A 20,024-nucleotide genomic window follows, 5' to 3' on the forward strand; every position below is an offset into this window, starting at 1 on the left:
ACAATGACCTCCAGTAGAGGGGGAAAAAATCATTGTTTCTTCAGGAACTAAATGCTAAAAAGCTGACTGTAGCACTGGTATAGAGGTTGTTAAACATCTTAAACTATGGAAGCAGCAAGATCATTAAAATATTGGAAAGTCCAAGTTCAGAGGGGTTTATTTACTATAATTCAGAAAAAAGAGAATACAAAATAACATTAAATTGTTGTTTTTAAAAACACTACTGAAAACAGTTTTGATAAAACTGCAATGGATACATACAACTGGATTGTAAAAATAAGAATGCTGCACCAATTGATATTCTCTTTGAAATGTCTATTATACAGATCTTAAAGGGCATTTTCAAACATATAGCATATCAAAGCAGCAGACATTTATTTCTAGCCATGGCACTTCCAGGCTTTTAGTTTGATGAAACCAGAAATAGTCTAGTGGAGCTGTGCTACGTGATAAAGGATGTAGTGATGGGTCCTGCCCTACATCAGTAAACAATTTTTTTTCTTTTACCTGACAGAAAGAATTTCAGTGGTAAACAAATGCTTAAGCCTTTTATGAATTCTTCAACACAGTCATGGAAAACCTGCCTTCTCATATCTCCAGTGTATGCTATTCAGAGTTAAAATACAAATTCTATTCCCCAAGACGCATCAGTTGCTATGTTTTCCATTATGGCAACTATGATACACAAGGGTAAATCTAATACACTATAGCTTTCAGCTACAATCCTGCTGGAATCCACACCCACTGTTATAAGGATAATTATCTGGGTATCCCCGAGGCCAACTCTTACAATTTTCATATACAAATCACCTCTTGCATAAGACATGAAATTTAAAATCATCTTCACAGATATCACTGAGTCACTCCACTACCTCTGCGAAAGATATAAATTATACATTCTTTGATTCTCTTTAAAATTTTAGATGCACAGGGGACAAAGAAGCATCTCAATGGTACTAAAAATATAAGGCATTCAAGAAAGAAACAATAACTTGCTTGGTACTAACTGCTACAGTGCTCCAAGGCTCCCTGCCTGGTCAAGAAAAGCACATAAAGCACTGAAACATAACAGCAGGCTTGCATGCTAATGGCTGCTAGTGACAAGGACTCATTGAATGTCACTGCTTCACATACTGCGTACTGTTCATTTTTCTTATCTGTGTGACCTCTCCTTTGAAATGACTGATGAAACTCATGAGAATTAGCATCTCTGCTTCTGGGCATTTGCCACCAAGAAGGCATTCAGTAACGTCTATACTAAAACATAAAAAACAGAAAACAAAACAAGAAACAGCCTACATGAGCATTGTGAAGGTTCCTTTATCTATATTATAAAAGGACTGCTTTGTGAAGTTTCATCACTGAGTTAGCTTTTACCTTGATGCCCTTTGCAAGTATTAGTTTGTCACAATACATGCATTCATATTTCAGATTTGGCTAACATTTTCATAATTGGTGTGAATAAAAAAGGAATAGCTGTTGCTACAAGAAAAAAGAAATGTCTCTGTTCTAATGCCCTGCTGCTTTAATGACCTATTTCACACTAGCATCTGTTCTGTTCTGATGAACCACTCCAGACGAAAGCTGGCAAAATAGCACTGCAAGTATGTTATCCAGACATCCACTGAGTGCTGCAGATGCTTCATTCCATGGTTCACATTTAATATGTGCCTGATTAATTTTATTTTATTATTTCAACTACTTGGCTTATAGAATTTCCTATACGTTCTGAAAATGTAGGATTTGCTTCACAGACAGAAGGATGGCATCCTAAGAAACTGCCTTGGCACTAGCAGATTCATTAATATATCCAGCATAACAAGCGCCAAGTCATGTGTGTTTGAATTGCCGAAAGTTGCCAGTTAATTATGAATTCCAGAGGAATGTAAACTTCAATAACACATTGTATTTATAATATTTGCCTGTGGAATAAATACAACATTCATTTCAATTTTGAAATTACAGATATTTGCAAATACTCGGATACTGAAGAATGGATCACTATGACCAAAAATGTCATGCCCACTCCCTGCCTCAAGCCCTTGACCTAATGAGGTTAGTGACAGGGATATGAATGACTTGAACAGAAAATGAAATACAAAAGTAGTTTTATCTTGAAGTGCAATATTTCTTCTGTCACTTAACCAATTTTTTTCATCTCAAAAGTACAGGGAACACTACAAATCTTCAAGGCTAGCAGCAGCTACGACAGCCTAAGTGCTATTTAAAAACATAATAATTTATGAGTTGGGTTAGTGGAAAAAGCAGAGGTCACATGGGAGAGTCCTCAGGGAGGTGACGATGAGAAAGGTTACAAAGATGTCTGAATGAGACAAAACAGGTGTAAATCCACTGACTACAGTAGTGTTTCTCCAGAGTTATGTTACCGTAATTGAAAGTAGAATATGACCCAATCAATCGCTGGCAAGAAATAAAGCATGTTATGAAACACAATTTTCTATCTAAATCCAAGAGGAAGTTCTGTCATACACTTCAAATAAATTTTTCACCCAACTTGACCATCAACATACAGTGTATCAAACTGCGTGAAACCTGGAGGCAAGAGCATAGGTTGCAGGAGGGAAGTGTTTGGAGGAAGTGAATCTGTATGTACATAGCTTGAACGGTAGCTGAAGCTGCAGCATCTCTTTAAATAGTTCTTTTAATAAATATCTAGCTTAGCTTTAGAAACATGGTTTCCTCATGTTATTACCCAATATTTGAGGCATGAAACCTATAATATGTTGATTTGTACTGGGAAAAAAAGTAGAAAATTAATAAGAGTTAACAGGAATCCTCAGGGAGGACATCCTTTTAGATAAACAGCACATATGCATAGCTTCTAGTTTTTCTGTCATTTCCAGTTTGCCAGCCATTTTTACATTGTTGTTATGGGAAGACTTTTGCCTACAGGTACTTAGCTGTAAGAGGCTACGACCTGGGCTCAATCTGACTTCTTGTTGAACAGGATTCTGAAGCCAAGCATATGCCATAGAGAAAGGCTTGTACTTGGCCCTGAAAACTTAATTAACCCATTGATGGTACCTGTTCTTGTTCATGAAGAGAGAGAGAAGTAATGCTTTAGAGAGCCAGGCCTACATCATTTAGGGCTCAGATGAATGAAAACAGGACATGGAATTGTATTCATTATTGGACTGGGAGATAATGCATCGAGCAAAGTTCCAGAGGGAAATGTTCCCATTAACCTGTGGTACTTAGGCCTGGTCTACACTAGAAAATTAGGTTGGTTTAACTTCATTGGTCAGGGTGTGAAAAATCCAGATGCTTGAGTGGCACAGTTAAGCCAACCTAAGTCCAAGTGTAGACAGAGCTAGGTTGACAGAAGAATTATTTCATCAATGGTCACGTAGCTACTCCTTCTCAGCAGAGACAGATGTAAGAACCCCTCCCATCCGTGTAGGTAGCGCCTACGCTGAAGTACTATAGTGGTGCAGCTGAGCCGTTGTAGTATTTTAAGTATGGAAAGCCCTCAGTAGATAAACTGCTCTGCATTAGATCAATTGAAACTTCTTCATGGACTCCACTTTGATTACCAGGTACAGTGTATTGTGTTCCTTCCAGGCTCAAGTAGTGCATGTGCAGATCACAGTGACAGGGTCCATACCCAACAGGCATGTAGCCTCCGGTCCAGCCTGAGATGGAAAAAGGTGTTTCTGGTTCTTTGGAAATGCAGAAGCAGCAAAGACATCAGAAGAATTCTGAGACTTCACACCATCATAAAATAAGAGGGCACATGCCTTCTTGAACGAGGGGTCATTATTGAAACCGAGTTACTATGCTGGCTGAGTCTGTGTGTGTGATACATCCACAGACAACCCCTAAAAGGAAGGTGCTTCCTGTCCAAGGGAATTGAAAATGTTTTTGGAGTCAGCGGCAGCAGGAGGGGAGCTGACTGTGTCCACCCTTCCAGTAATAAATACATATCTGTTCTTACTGAGCTCGTGCCAATGTCATTGCTCCAGGGACTCTGCCTGCTTGCACTAACCCTCCATGAAGGAGACTAGACGATCACACAACATTATTCTTCAAAACACTTCCTTTTCACCTTCACCAACTTGGTTCAGTTTAACAAGCTACTCTTTATCCAGGAGTCAGTCTTATGGAGACTTTATGAAACCTCAGTATTATTAGGATCCTAAAACCTTCACTGTTTGATTTCAGATTCATTCCTGCCATGCCACCTCAGCCTTTGGGAACCTGTTGGAAGTTCTAATCACTAGTTTCAAAGAGGAAATGTCAGGTAAAAAAAAAAATCAAAAAGAGATTTTAGAGCTATATTTTCAAAGGAGCCTTCAAGGGTATATCTACCCAGCAATTAAACACATGGGGCTGGCCCCAGTCAGCTAATTTGGGCTCACAGGGCTTGGGCTGTGCTGTAAAATTTCTGTGTAGAAGGTGTCAGGCAGGAGCCCAAGCTCTTGGACCCTGTGCTGTGAGATCCCAAAATCCGGGTTCCAGCCTGAGCGCAAACATCTTGAGCCCCACGCGCCCAAGTCAGCTGACCTGAGCCAGTCACAGCTGTGCCTCAGGTATTTTATTCCAGTGTAGACATGTAGCTAATGGCTTCCTTTTGTGCAAGTATAATTTTACCTATACAAATCATGTACATGCAGTTTTTGTGCGACCACATGCACATACAAAATATTTCTGTATTTGACTCATGTTCAATTTGTGCAAGCACTCATTTTTGTGCATGTGCAGCCTATCATTAGCGTGTAGAAAAAACCGGCCTAAAATTTTTTGCACACAAGTTACTACACACACACAAATGAAGGCCATGTTCTGCACATGTAAATTCCACTTGTGTTTGCAAAGTCACATCTATACACTTTCGTAATGTGTCCATCACTGTGGAACCTAGAGGTAGCTCTATATTACACACTAGTGTTGGCTGCAGGTAAGGTACGTGTAGCTACACGTTGCAGTGAAAAACAAGCTGTGCCCACACTGCAGTGTGTAGCTATACATATCAATGAAAGGCTCTGGCAGGGGGAAGCAATGGGGAAAGTATCCAGCAGCAAGGAGCCGATGGAGCCTTTCCTTGATGCCTCTCCCCTGCCGGAGCTTTCCCCTGGTAGGACATTACACAGCTAAAAACAGCAGTGTTGAGAGGAAGGCATGGTTTGGGCAAGTAGAGCAGGGCCACCCAGAGGATTCAGGGGGCCTGGGGTCTTTGGCGGCAGGGGGCCCCCGCTGCTGAATTGCCAATGACCCAGCACTTCGGCGGCGGGTCCCGGAAGTGCCGGACGGACCCCCGCCACGGGTCTTCGGGGCACTTCGGCGGCAGGTCAAAGAGAGGAAGGACCCCCCCACTGCCGAATTGCTGACACTGACCCGGAGCGGAAGAAGCTCCAGGGGCCTGGGCCCCACAAGAGTTTTCCAGGGCCCCCGAAGCGAGTGAAAGACCCTGCTCCAAGGCCCCCAAAAAACTCTCATGGGGTCCCCTGCGGGGCCCAGGGCAAATTGCCCTTCTTGCCCCCCCCCGGGCGGCCCTGAAGTGGAGAGCTGTGTAGGGTGTGTACAAACCCACACCCTTGAGGCATGTCTGTACTCTACTCACCTAAACCAGGCTTCACCATTGACACTGCAGTTTATACCAATGCGAGGGGGCTATTCGTGTATGCACTCTACACATTGCCAAAAAGAGCATGCAGTGTAGATATATCTTAGGAGCCAAGAGCTAATAACCCTCAAAAACTGCATGCACAAGTGATTTATATACACAACAGCTGTATTACCACAAATGGAAACCACTGTGAAAATTTGACCTAAAGGCTTCTTGTAATCTGTTCTAAGTATATTTAAGGGGTAGTTATCCAGAATGTGAGGCCTCTTTGTACCTCTGAAAAGCTGTGTTGGCAAGGAATTAGAACCACATGGCATTTTCAAAGACAGTGCTAGCCTACAAGGGCAGCATCACATGACTAGTTTGTCATCTTACAAAAACTATCAAACATGGTGACATTTCTCAGAAATGCATAGCTTAAATTTTCACACATTATCATCAATTATAAGTAAATCTTTAGACTTATTTAGCTTATAATGATTCTCAATACAGAAAATACTATAAAAATTAGAAAATTACTTTACAGATATACAAATATCTTTCATAGAGGAAGCAAATGGCTGAGCTAAGAGAAAGCATAATAAAAAAAATCCTTATACAAACCTTTGAAGAGTTCCTTAAAAATAGGCATATAGGAAACACCCGATTGCTTGCATCTCTCTCTCTCTCTCACGCACACACACACACACACACGAACATAGAACATAAGAACGGCCGTACTGGGTCAGACCAAAGGTCCATCTAGACCAGTATCCTATGCCAGGTGCCCCAGAGAGAGTGAACCTAACAGGTGATGATCAAGTGATCTCTCTCCTGCCATCCATCTCTCTCTCTCTCTCACACACACACACACACACACACACACACACGAACATAGAACATAAGAACGGCCGTACTGGGTCAGACCAAAGGTCCATCTAGACCAGTATCCTATGCCAGGGGCCCCAGAGAGAGTGAACCTAACAGGTAATGATCAAGTGATCTCTCTCCTGCCATCCATCTCTCTCTCTCTCTCACGCACACACACACACACACACAGAAATACAAAGATAGTCACAGGTCATTTCAGGAATTGCATTGAAATGAATGCAGTTTCTATGGATGTATAGCCAACACTAATTGGGAAAAATGCAAAAATGCAAGCAAATCAATGCCACTGTTCAGATGTGTTTGTTAAAACCACTGGTTACTCTCCACTGATGGTATCTTGCCATCTCCTGAAGTACAGAACATATGGCATGAAGAAGTCTACAGTAAATCCTGCCTACGTCCACAGTGCAGAGCCCTGTCGGCAGTTTCAGTGTAAGCCAAACTCAGGCTTAAGCCTGCACTCCCAGATGGCCCAGTTACTTCAGCTGTAAGGCACCACCACACTTGAGCAAGAGGTTTTTGTGTGTGGATAGAATTTGGGTTGGGGACAGCACTTGAGTCAGAACCTAAGTTAACTGTGCAGTGAAGAGTAGGCAGGCGCTTCTCTCAGAAGAAAAAAGTTGGTTTTAAGTTACAGCCTTTAAATCTACTTTACTTATACCCAGATTGTAAGAAGATTTAAGGATAACATGACAAACAGTTTATAAATTTACACACTCAGTTTTGAGAACAGTCACTCATTGGTACAAATAACAGCATGTGTGTGTAAAAGCCCCATCCAACAAACCCCTACATATACAAATAGCCCCATTAAGTTCAATACAACTACTTGCATTGAGTAATAGCTGCTTGCAACAGTCAGGTCTGCAGGACTGAGCCTGGACTATATGATCAGTGGGCATGAGTTTCCACCCATTAATTCAATACCTAGAAATATACATTCTATTATTCACAACTAAAAGTGACTGTGCACAGAAAAAGAAAAACACAGGTAATTGTAGATTCAGATTTGTAGGCTCATGTGAGGAACCCATTTAAAAACTTGTCTACGTCTTTTTCTTTTTTTTCCTCTTTTTTCCCCACCAAACTGCTGAGGGAAATTCTTCTTGACAAAGGCCCAGGAGGGGCCAAGAACATTAGCTATTTGTTCTCTTTTGCTCTGTGCAAATGGAACAAAATATAGTTAATGCATTATGCATTGAGTAAGCACATTTTTATCTAGCCCTTTTTGGTTTTTTGCATCTTGGGAACTTTATTTTTTTCTGTCTAATAATAAAACTGAAATATTAGTGCAGAATATCACCCAGTTTAGAGTATGTGGGATTTCCATAAAGCTCCTTTGCATTTTCAGTAAATTGGGCTCCCAAGGTCCCTTTTCCATTCCCGCCCATTATCAATCACTAAACTATTCTCAGCAATCTGGTCTGTCTTAATGCTGGACCTGGCCAGTTATTATTAGTCATTTTGTTCCCTATCAAGATTAATTGTTGTTTAACTAATGTGAATAAGGCAGACTTCCCCAGTAATTAGGTGCAGATGCTACACCATGAGTAGTCAGTGCAAATAGTTTTATATGAGGAGGATTATTGTTAGTATAGTGTCTAAAGGGGGTGGGTGCTTCACATAAACAAAAGAGAGTCTTCATGCCCCAAGGAGTTTACAAGCTAATTTCAGAAGTGATGCAGCAAAAGAGAACAATAAACAGTAGGGGAAAGAAAAGGAGAAGGGAGGACAAGGATTGTAATGATATTACATGGTTAATTAGGTTCATTCTATACACATCTTGATACTAATTTTATTTTTTATTTTTTTTCATGTAGCGGTAGCATGTGTTCCAGAGGGAGCAGAAGAAGGGAAGGAAGTGGATGGCAACAGATTTAATAGGATAGAGCGTGGGAATGACAGTGGGCGGTGAAGAGTGTGGACATGAATGATCGAAGGCCAGGTTTAGACCAGTATCAATAGAGCTAGCATGAGTTAGAGGAAGAAGAGAGGTAAAGGTGAGATGAAGATTTATGAAAGCAGGAGAAAAGGATGAGGACTAAGAAGATTTCCTAGTACTCTAGAACCTCACTAATCTCTGGGAGGGTATTGTTACATTTGGAAATTAAATGAACCCACCACTTTAATGCCAGCATTTCCCACAAGCCAGCATCAGCCCAGGCATGAAGTGATCTTGTAGCGCACATAGGGCAGCTAACATGACCCTCCCCACTCCACTGCTTTCCAATTCTGATCATTCCCGATACTGTTCCCTGACCTGCAACCAGCAACAGTTAGGAAGCAAACAGCATCACATTTACTAACATACTGGTAAAGCAACTTGGAAACAGTGATTGGACAAGGCGGCAGCTAGCATGGGGAACAAGAGGCTGATATTCAAACTCAGTCCTCCTTCCTGTGCATGCACAGTGCTCCCACTGGACTGCAGGTAGCCAATGTGGGTTGGGGGGGGGGGATTGTTAGGCTTTTCTTTTGTTCTCTTTTTTGATCATAATATTTGATATATTTGACTAGGACATTGTCTCTTTTCCCAATTATAGACACAGTTCACACTTTATATGAGGTCCAAACACACACCCCTTTTGGGGTTCAGCTCAGTTAAGAAGCAGGTAGGGAACAACAAATGTAACAGAGATAAGTTCAACCCCTCACCCTAGGAACTGCAATTCCTAAGGTTCTTCCCTCAAAATTGTCCAGCCCACAATCTAGATTCTTTCTGTCCACAAAGCCACATCTCTCTCCCCTACAGGACCCTCTCCGCACCAGCGCAGGAAGCAGGTGCTTGGGGCGGCCAATGGAAAGGGGTGGCACGCACGGGTCTGCGGCGACAGGTCCCTCAGTCCCTCTCGGAGGGAAGGACCGGCCACCAAATTGCGGTCAAAGAATGAAGTGGCACGGTAGAACCGTCGCCAAAGTGCCACCGATCACGGCTTTACCTTTTTTTTTTTCCTTCTTCGCTATCTGAGGCAGCAAAAAAGCTGGAGCCGGCCCTGCTCCCTTATATCCAGCTGGGGCCTCAAAACCTTACTCGTAGCCAATTCTAACATTTTAGGAAGAAAGCTGCAATAGATTTTCTGTAAAATGTGACAATCCCCCCAACTCCTGCTGCCCCAAAGCGGGACTGGGTGGTATAGTTTAAAGGTTTGATTGGCATTAACTTTTTAATCATACCATTGTACCTCTTAATGTCCTCTACCTTCCACCATTTGTGAGTAATGTAGCCATCCTAAATTTATGCCAATAACCCTTCAAAATACATTATTTCACCTTGGATTCTCTCTCTCTCACTCATATAATTAAGACACATGACCTGTTTCTGTTAACTATTCTTTGTGACTGAGTTGGTGACTCATACCGCTGGAACTCAGATTTTGCAGCCACCATAAATTGGTTATTCCTGTGGGAACTCAGATTGATTTACACCAGTAGGATTATAAGAATGGCCATACTGGGTCAGACCAAAGTATCCACATCTACCACAGTATCCTGTCTTCTGACAGTGGCCAATGCCAGGTGCCCCAGAGACAATGAGCAGAACAGGTAATCATCAAGTGATCCATTCCCGGTCGCCCATTTCCAGCTTCTGGCAAACAGAGGCTAGGGACACCATCCCTGCCCATCCTGGCTAATAGTCATTGATGGACCTATCCTCCATGAATTTATCTAGTTCTTTTTGAACCCTGTTATAATCTTGGCCTTCACAACATCCTCTGGCAAAGAGTTCCACAGGCTGACTGTGCATTGTGTGAAGAAATACCTCCTCTTGTTTGTTTTAAACCTGCTGCCTATTAATTTCATTTGGGGATCCCTAGTTCTTGTGTTATGAGAAGGAGTAAATAACACTTCCTTAATTACTTTCTTCACATCAGTCATGATTTTATAGATCTCAATCATATCCCACCTTAGTCGTCTCTTTTCCAGCTGAAAAGTCCCAGTCTTATTAATCTCCTCAGATGGAAGCCGTTCCATACCCCAATCATTTTTGTTGCCCTTTTCTGAACCTTTTCCAATTCCAATATATTTTTTTGAGATGACCACATCTGCACACAGTACTCAAGATGTGGGCATAACATGAATTTATATAGAGGCAATATGATATTTTCTGTCTTATTATCTATCCCTTTCTTAATGATTCCTAACATTCTGTTCACTTTTTTGACTGCCGCTACAAATCGAATGGATATTTTCAGAGAACTATCCACAATGACTCCAAGATCTCTTTCTTGAGTGGTAACAGATAATTTATACTCCATCATTTTATATGTATAGTTGGGATTATATTTTCCAATGTGCATTACTTTGCATTTATCAACATTAAATTTCATCTGCCATTTTGTTGCCCAGTCACCCAGTTTTGAGAGATCCTTTTCTAGATCTTCGCAGTCTGCTTGGGACTTAACTATCTTGAGTAGTTCTGTATCATCTGCAAATTTTGCACCTTAATGTTTACCCCTTTTTCCAGATCATTTATGAATAAGTTGGATAGGACTGGGCCCAGTACAGACCCCTCGGGGACGCCACTGTTTACCTCTCTCCATTCTGAAAACTGACCATTTATTCCAACCCTTTATTTCCTATCTTTTAACCAGTTACCAATACATGAGAGCACCTTACCTCTTATCCCATGACAGCTTACTTTGCTTAAGAGCCTTTGGTGAGGGACCTTGTCAAACGTTTTCTGAAAATCTAGAGTACATTATATCCACTGGATACCCCTTGTCCACATGCTTGTTGACCCCCCCCCAAAGAATTCTAGTAGATTAATGAGGCATGATTTCCCTTTACAAAAAGTATGTTGATTCTTCCCCAACAAATTATGTTCCTCTACGTGTCTGACAATTGTGTTCTTTACTATAGTTTCAATCAGTTTGCCTAGTACTGAAGTCAGACTTACCAGTCTGTAGTTGCCAGGATCACCTCTGGTGCCCTTTTAAAAATTGGTGTCACATTAGCTATCCTCCAGTCATTCAGTACAGAAGCTGATTTAAATGATAGGTTATAGACTACAGTTAGTATTACTGCAGTTTCACATTTGAGTTTCTTCAGAACTCTTGCGTGAATACCATCTGGTCCTGGTGATTTATTACTGTTTAGTTTATCAATTTGTTCCAAAACCTCCTCTACTGATATCTCAATCTGCGACAGTTCCTCAGATTTGTCACCTACAAAGAATGGCTCAGGTTTGGGAATCTCCCTCACATCCTCAGCCATGAAGACCAATGCAAAGAATTCATTTAGTTTCTCCACAATGGCCTTATCATCCTCGAGTACTCCTTTCGCATCTCAATTATCCAGTGACCCTACTGGTTGTTCAGCAGACTTCCTACTTCTGATGTACTTAAAAATGTTTTTGCTCTTACTTTTTGACTCTTTGGCTAGTTGTTCTTCGAATTCTTTTATGGCCTTCCTAATTATATTTTTACACTTCATTTGCCAGAGTTTATGCTCCTTTCTATTTTCTTCACTAGGATTTAATTTCCACTTTTTAAAGGATGCCTTTTTGCCTCTCACTGCTTCTTTCACTTCTTTGTTTAGCCATGGTGGCACTTTTTGGTTCTCGTACTATGTCTTTTAATTTGGGGTTGACATAACCTTAGTCCCAGATTTGGACCTTAGCGTCCAAAATATGGGGGTTAGCATGAAAACCTCCAAGCTTAGTTACCAGCTTGGACCTGGTACCTGCTGCCACCACCCAAAAAATTAGAGTGTTTTGGGGCACTCTGGTCCCTCTGAAAAACCTTCCCTGGGGACCCCAAGACCCAAATCCCTTGAGTCTCACAACAAAGGGAAATAATTCTTTTTCCCTTCCCCCCTCCAGGTGCTCCTGGAGAGATACACAGACACAAGTTCTGTGAATCCAAACAGAGTGAATCTCCCTCTCTGTTCCCAATCCTGGAAACAAAAAGTACTTTCCTATTCCCCCAGAGGGAATGCAAAGTCAGGCTAGCAATCCAACACACAAATCTCCCCTTGATTTCTTCCTCCCACCAATTCCCTGGTGAGTACAGACTCAATTTCCCTGAAGTAAAGAAAAACTTCAACAGGTCTTAAAAGAAAGCTTTATATAAAAAAGAAAGAAAAATAAGTACAAATGTTCTCTCTGTATAGATGATACAACACAGGGTCAATTGCTTAAAAGAATATTGAATAAACAGCCTTATTCAAAAAGAATACAAATCAAAGCACTCCAGCACTTATATTCATGCAAATACCAAAGAAAAGAAACCATATAACTTACTATCTGATCTCTTTGTCCTTACACTTGGAAACAGAAGACTAGAAAATAGAAACTACTTCTCCAAAGCTCAGAGAAAGCAGGCAGCCAGAAAACAAAGACCTTAGACACTCAATTCCCTCCACCCAAAGTTGAAAAAATCCGGTTTCCTGATTGGTCCTCTGGTCAGGTGCTTCAGGTGAAAGAGACATTAACCCTTAGCTATCTGTTTATGACACGCCCCCCAAATTGCAGACAGTGGGGAAGCTCACTGGCGGCGATTTCCTTCTAGAACTTGAAAATAAACAGATTAATACAACACATACACCTTTACATATACTCCTAAGTATATAACTAACAGACTTCTACATTTTAAGAACACTTTTTAACTACTGAATTCTGGGAAACTCTCACGGGAGAGTGCATCAGCAACTTTATTAGAAGCTCCTGTGATGTGTTGAATTTCAAAATCAAAATCTTGGAGAGCTAAACTCCAACGAAGAAGTTTTTTGTTGTTCCCCTTGGCAGTATGAAGCCACTTTAGTGCAGCATGGTCAGTTTGTAGTTGGAACCGCCGTCCCCAAACATATGGGCGTAGCTTTTCCAGGGCGTACACAATGGCATAGCATTCCTTTTCACTGACTGACCAGTGACTTTCCCTCTCAGACAGTTTCTTGCTGAGAAACACGACAGGATGGAAGTTGTGATCTGTTGCTTCCTGCATGAGCACTGCTCCTATACCACGCTCAGATGCATCTGTGGTTACTAGGAATGGCTTGTCAAAGTCCGGGGCCCTGAGCACAGGGTCAGACATGAGCATCGCCTTAAGCTGGGTAAAGGCCTTTTGACACTCATCAGTCCACTTAACTGCATTTGGCTGGGTCTTTTTGGTCAGGTCGGTCAGTGGGGCAGCGATTTGGCTGTAGTGTGGTACAAATCGCCTGTAGTATCCGGCCAAGCCTAAGAAGGATTGGACCTGTTTCTTTGACCTTGGGACAGGCCACTTTTGGATAGCATCCACCTTGGCCTGTAGGGGGTTTATGGTTCCTCGACCCACCTGGTGCCCCAGGTAAGTCACTCTGTTTTGGCCTATTTGACACTTTTTGGCCTTAACAGTTAGTCCTGCCTGCCTGATGCGCTCAAAGACCTTTTCCAGGTGTAGTAGGTGTTCGGGCCAGGAGTCAGAAAAAATGGCCACATCATCGAGGTAGGCAACTGCAAATTCTCCCAGTCCAGCTAGTAGACCATCTACCAGCCTTTGGAAGGTGGCGGGTGCATTACGAAGGCCAAAAGGAAGGACATTGAATTCATACACCCCCGCATGGGTGACGAATGCTGACCTCTCCTTGGCAGGTTCATCTAGCGGTACTTGCCAGTACCCCTTGGTTAAGTCTATTGTAGAGATGAACTGGGCACGTCCCAACTTCTCCAATAGCTCATCAGTGCGTGGCATTGGATAGTTGTCCGGACGAGTTACAGCATTTAGCTTACGGTAGTCCACGCAAAAGCGTATTTCCCCATCTGGTTTGGGTACCAGAACCACTGGAGATGCCCATGCACTGGTAGATGAGCGGATTATACCCATCTGTAGCATGTTTTGGATCTCCCGTTCTATAGCAGCTTGGGCATGAGGAGACACCCGGTAGGGTGGGGTTCTGATTGGGTGAGCATTGCCTGTATCAATGGAGTGGTATGCCCGTTCAGTCCGTCCTGGGGTGGCTGAGAACAATGGGGCGAAGCTAGTGCACAGCTCCTTAATTTGTTGCCGCTGCAGACGTTCCAGGGTGGTTGAGAGGTTCACCTCTTCCACGCCACCGTCTTTTTTCCCGTCGTAGTAGACACCGTCAGGCCACTCAGCATCATCTCCCTGGACTGTAAACTGACAAACCTGTAAATCTCTGGAATAGAAAGGCTTGAGAGAATTAACATGGTACACTTTAGGCTTTAGTGAGGAATTGGGAAATGCTATGAGGTAGTTTACAGCTCCCAGGCGCTCTTGGACCGTGAATGGCCCTTCCCATGATGCTTCCATCTTATGGGCCTGTTGCGCCTTCAAGACCATAACCTGGTCTCCTACCTTGAAGGACCGATCTCTGGCATGTCTGTCATACCAGGCCTTTTGCTCTTCTTGAGCATCCTTTAGGTTCTCTCTAGCAAGGGCTAAAGAGTGTCGGAGGGTGCTTTGTAGGTTGCTTACAAAGTCCAGAATGTTAGTTCCTGGAGAAGGCGTAAACCCCTCCCATTGCTGCTTCACCAACTGTAATGGCCCCTTAACCTCGTGACCATACACAAGTTCAAATGGTGAAAACCCTAAACTGGGATGTGGTACAGCCCTGTAGGCAAACAGCAACTGCTGCAACACTAGGTCCCAATTATTGGAGAATTCGTTGATGAATTTTCGTATCATGGCCCCCAAAGTTCCATTGAACCTTTCCACCAGGCCATTGGTTTGATGGTGGTACGGGGTGGCAACCAAGTGATTCACCCCATGAGTTTCCCACAGTTTTTCCATGGTCCCTGCCAGGAAATTAGACCCTGAATCTGTAAGGATGTCGGAGGGCCAACCTACCCTGGCAAAGATGTCTGTTAGGGCCAGGCACACAGTGTTAGCCCTGGTGTTGCCTAGAGCTACTGCTTCTGGCCATCGGGTAGCAAAGTCCACTAAAGTCAGTACGTACTGCTTTCCTCTGGGCGTCTTTTTTGGGAAAGGGCCCAGAATATCCACAGCTACTCGCTGAAATGGGACCTCAATTATGGGGAGTGGCTGGAGAGGGGCCTTGACCTGGTCTTGAGGCTTTCCCACTCTTTGGCATACCTCACAAGACCGGACATACTTGGCAACGTCCTTGCCCATCCCCTCCCAGTGGAAGGACTTCCCCAACCGGTCCTTGGTTCTGTTCACCCCAGCATGGCCACTGGGATGATCATGGGCTAAGCTTAAGAGCTTCTCCCGGTACTTAGTTGGAACCACCAACTGTTTTTGCGGCTGCCATTCTTCCCGGTGTCCACCAGAAAGAATTTCCTTGTATAAAAGTCCTTGGTCTATAACAAACCGGGATCGATTAGAAGAGCTGAGAGGCGGTGGGGTGCTCCGTGCCGCCGCCCAAGCTTTCTGAAGGCTGTCATCTGCTTCCTGCTCAGCCTGGAACTGTTCCCTTGAGGCTGGGGTCACCAGTTCTTCCTCAGACTGTGGACTTGGGCTTGGTCCCTCTGGAAGCGATGTAGGTGATGGGGTTGTTTCCGTTGCTGGTGTACCGCTCTCCGCTGGTGCACCTGAGGGTATTTCAGGCTCTGGCTGAGCCTTTTGGGTATGGCTGTCTTGTGCTTCTGCCAGTTCTGGCTCGCTGGCGCCCTCTGGCGTTGAGTTTGAAGATGGGGTTGCACTTGCTGGTGCTGGTTGCTGTTGCAGTTCCGGGCCTGGGACTGGAGGTGCTGTGGCTGTTTCAGTGGTTGGCATGGAATCCGGGTCCACTACCTCTGTCTGGGTCTCTGGTAACACAGACGGGGCCTCTGTGGACGGCTCAGGAACAGGAATGGGTCTGGAAGCTTGCCTGGTTTGGCTACGTGTAACCATTCCCACTCTCTTGGCCCGCCTCACCTGGTTGGCCAAGTCTTCCCCCAGTAGCATGGGGATAGGATAATTGTCATAGACTGCAAAAGTCCACATTCCTGACCAGCCTTTGTACTGGACAGGCAGTTGAGCTGTAGGCAAGTCTACAGCTTGTGACATGAAGGGGTAAATTGTAACTTTGGCCTTTGGGTTGATGAATTTGGGGTCAACGAAGGATTGGTGGATAGCTGACACTTGTGCCCCCGTGTCTCTCCACGCAGTAACCTTCTTTCCGCCCACTCTCAAATTTTCCCTTCGCTCCAAGGGTATTTGAGAGGCATCCGGGCCTGGGGATCTTGGGTGTGATGGTGGTGTAATGAATTGCACTCGCATGGTGTTCTTGGGACACTTGGCCTTGATATGTCCCAGTTCATTACACTTAAAGCATCTTCCATCTGATGGGTCACTGGGCCGAGGTGAGTTACTGGAGACTGGTGAGGTTGAAGGGTAGGGTATCTGTGGCTTTACTTGGGTGGTATGTGGGGTCTTTGGCTGTCCTCGGTTGTAGGGTTTATGGTCTGTGTGCCCCCTGGGGTAATCGTTCCCCTTGACAGTAGCTTTCTTGCTTTCTGCCAGTTCCATCCATTTGGCTCCAATCTCCCCCGCCTCAGCGATATTCTTGGGGTTTCCATCTTGTATGTACCGTGTGATGTCTTCAGGAACACCATCCAAGAACTGCTCCATTTGTATGAGGAGGTTCAGTTCTTCCAAGGTTTGAATGTTGTTTCCTGTTAGCCAGGCCTCATAGTTTTTTGCAATGTAGTAGGCGTGTTTGGGAAATGACACCTCTGGTTTCCACTTTTGGGTTCTGAAGCGCCGACGGGCATGATCTGGGGTTATCCCCATCCTGTATCTGGCCTTGGTTAGAAAAAGTTTATAGTCATTCATTTGCTGCTTAGGCATTTCAGCTGCCACCTCTGCTAAAGGTCCACTGAGCTGTGACCTCAATTCTACCATGTACTGGTCTTCGGGGATCTTGTACCCAAGACAGGCTCTTTCAAAATTTTCCAAGAAGGCCTCGGTGTCATCACCTGCCTTGTAGGTGGGAAATTTCCTGTGCTGTGGAGCAATATTTGGCACCGGGTTGTTAGGGTTGGCTGGCACATGCAGCCCAGCTTTTGCCAATTCCAGTTCATGTTTTCTCTGTTTTTCCTTCTCTTCATTCTCTTTTTGTTGTTTTTCCATTTCTTTTTGTTGTTTTTCCATTTCTTTTTGGTGCTTTTCCATTTCTCGGCGGTGGGCCACCTCTTCTTCTTCTAGTTTTCTTTTGTGTGCTGCCTCTTGGGCCGCCTGTTCTCTTTGGAAGGCTGCCAGTTTGATGCTTTCTTCCTTTTCTTTCATCTCCATCTGTCGCCTGTGTTCAGCTTCTTTGATTTGTTCTTCGGCGTCAATTTTTGCCTTAGAAGTCATGGTGCCTGTTTTCTTGTGTTGGGGTGCCCTCCGGTGTTTATCTTCTGAACTGCAGGTTCTCTGTTGCCTCCTGAAGTCTGCCTAGCAACAGTGCTTTTTTCCCTTTCTCTCTCTAGCTAATGTTCAATGAAGGGAAACCAGAAAAACCACTTTATTTGCATGCCTATAAGTGCTGGTACTTGCCACCTAATGGGAGGGCTATTGCATGACAAAAGACCCTTAACATGCAAGCCACAAACTGCGAGAGAGAGCAGAAAAAAAAATTCTCTCTGGTTCCCTTTTAAAACCAACTGCTTCTCTCTGCTAAAAAGCCCTTAGCAGAGAAAAGAAAAATATAATATTCCTACTGGCTTCTGGATTCTGTCTATCTCCCACCCACTGCCACCATGACATAACCTTAGTCCCAGATTTGGACCTTAGCGTCCAAAATATGGGGGTTAGCATGAAAACCTCCAAGCTTAGTTACCAGCTTGGACCTGGTACCTGCTGCCACCACCCAAAAAATTAGAGTGTTTTGGGGCACTCTGGTCCCTCTGAAAAACCTTCCCTGGGGACCCCAAGACCCAAATCCCTTGAGTCTCACAACAAAGGGAAATAATTCTTTTTCCCTTCCCCCCTCCAGGTGCTCCTGGAGAGATACACAGACACAAGTTCTGTGAATCCAAACAGAGTGAATCTCCCTCTCTGTTCCCAATCCTGGAAACAAAAAGTACTTTCCTATTCCCCCAGAGGGAATGCAAAGTCAGGCTAGCAATCCAACACACAAATCTCCCCTTGATTTCTTCCTCCCACCAATTCCCTGGTGAGTACAGACTCAATTTCCCTGAAGTAAAGAAAAACTTCAACAGGTCTTAAAAGAAAGCTTTATATAAAAAAGAAAGAAAAATAAGTACAAATGTTCTCTCTGTATAGATGATACAACACAGGGTCAATTGCTTAAAAGAATATTGAATAAACAGCCTTATTCAAAAAGAATACAAATCAAAGCACTCCAGCACTTATATTCATGCAAATACCAAAGAAAAGAAACCATATAACTTACTATCTGATCTCTTTGTCCTTACACTTGGAAACAGAAGACTAGAAAATAGAAACTACTTCTCCAAAGCTCAGAGAAAGCAGGCAGCCAGAAAACAAAGACCTTAGACACTCAATTCCCTCCACCCAAAGTTGAAAAAATCCGGTTTCCTGATTGGTCCTCTGGTCAGGTGCTTCAGGTGAAAGAGACATTAACCCTTAGCTATCTGTTTATGACAGGGGTATACATTTAAATTGAGCCTCTATTATGGTGTCTTTAACAAGTTTCCATGCAGCTTGCAAGGGTTTCACTTTTGGCGCTGTACCTTTTAATTTCTGTTTAACTAACCTGCTCATTTTTGTGCAGTTCCCCTTTCTGAACTTAAACGCTACAGTGCTGGGCTGCTGTGGTGTTTTCCCCACCACAGTGATGTTAAATTTAATTATATTATGATCAGTATTACCAAGCAGTCCAGCTATATTCACCTCTTGGACCAGATCCTGTGCTCCACTTAGGGCTATATCAAGAATTACCTCTCCTCTTGTGGGTTCCATTTAAGGTGTCAAGAAACTTAATCTCTACATCCCATTCTGAGGTGATATATATCCAGTCAATATGGGGATCGTTGAAATCCCCCATTATTATTGAGTTATTAATTTTAATAGTCTCTCTAATCTCTCTGAGCATTCACAGTCACTATCACCCCTGGTCAGGTGGTCAGTAATATATCCCTACTGCCATATTCTTATTATTCAAGCACAGAATTACTATCCACAGAGATTCTACCATACAGTTTTGTTCATTTAAGATTTTTACTTCATTAGATTCTTCACTTTCTTTCGCATATAGTGCCACTCGCCCACCAGCAAGACTTGTTCTGTCCTTCCGACATATTTTGTATTCTGATATTACCGTGTCCCATTGATTATCCTCATTCCACCAGGTTTCTGTGATGCCTATTATTTCAATATCTTCATTTAATATGAGGCACTCTAGCTCACCCATTTTATTAGTTAGACTTCTAGCATTAGTATATAAGCACTTTAAAAAGGTGTCACTTTTTAGCTGTCTGCCATTACATGATGTAATTGAATGGAACTTTTTTTCATTTCAAAAGTGGTTCACTCCCACAGGATAGGCACAGATTTTCAAAGCTGTTGCAAGTCTAAACAAATTTCTATAAAAATAATATAATAGTTATATGAATTATTTTAAAAAGAATAAGGAAACTTACAACAGTTTTAAGTGTTAGTTCCTGCGTCTTGGCTTGAATCACCAGCTGGTCAAGGCAGCAAATCATTATTTGATTTTT

At 43.2% G+C, this 20,024-nt stretch overlaps 1 protein-coding gene across 5 annotated transcripts in view; it reads right to left on the reverse strand.

Annotated features, from left to right (window-relative positions):
- ENOX1 (ecto-NOX disulfide-thiol exchanger 1) overlaps window positions 1-20,024 on the reverse strand; it is a 536,222-nt gene that overhangs the window by 384,026 nt on the left and 132,172 nt on the right. The window lies entirely within an intron of this gene.

This window comes from Gopherus flavomarginatus, chromosome 1 (genome assembly GCF_025201925.1).
Source record: "Gopherus flavomarginatus isolate rGopFla2 chromosome 1, rGopFla2.mat.asm, whole genome shotgun sequence".
In the NCBI taxonomy this organism is placed as follows: Eukaryota; Metazoa; Chordata; order Testudines; family Testudinidae; genus Gopherus; species Gopherus flavomarginatus.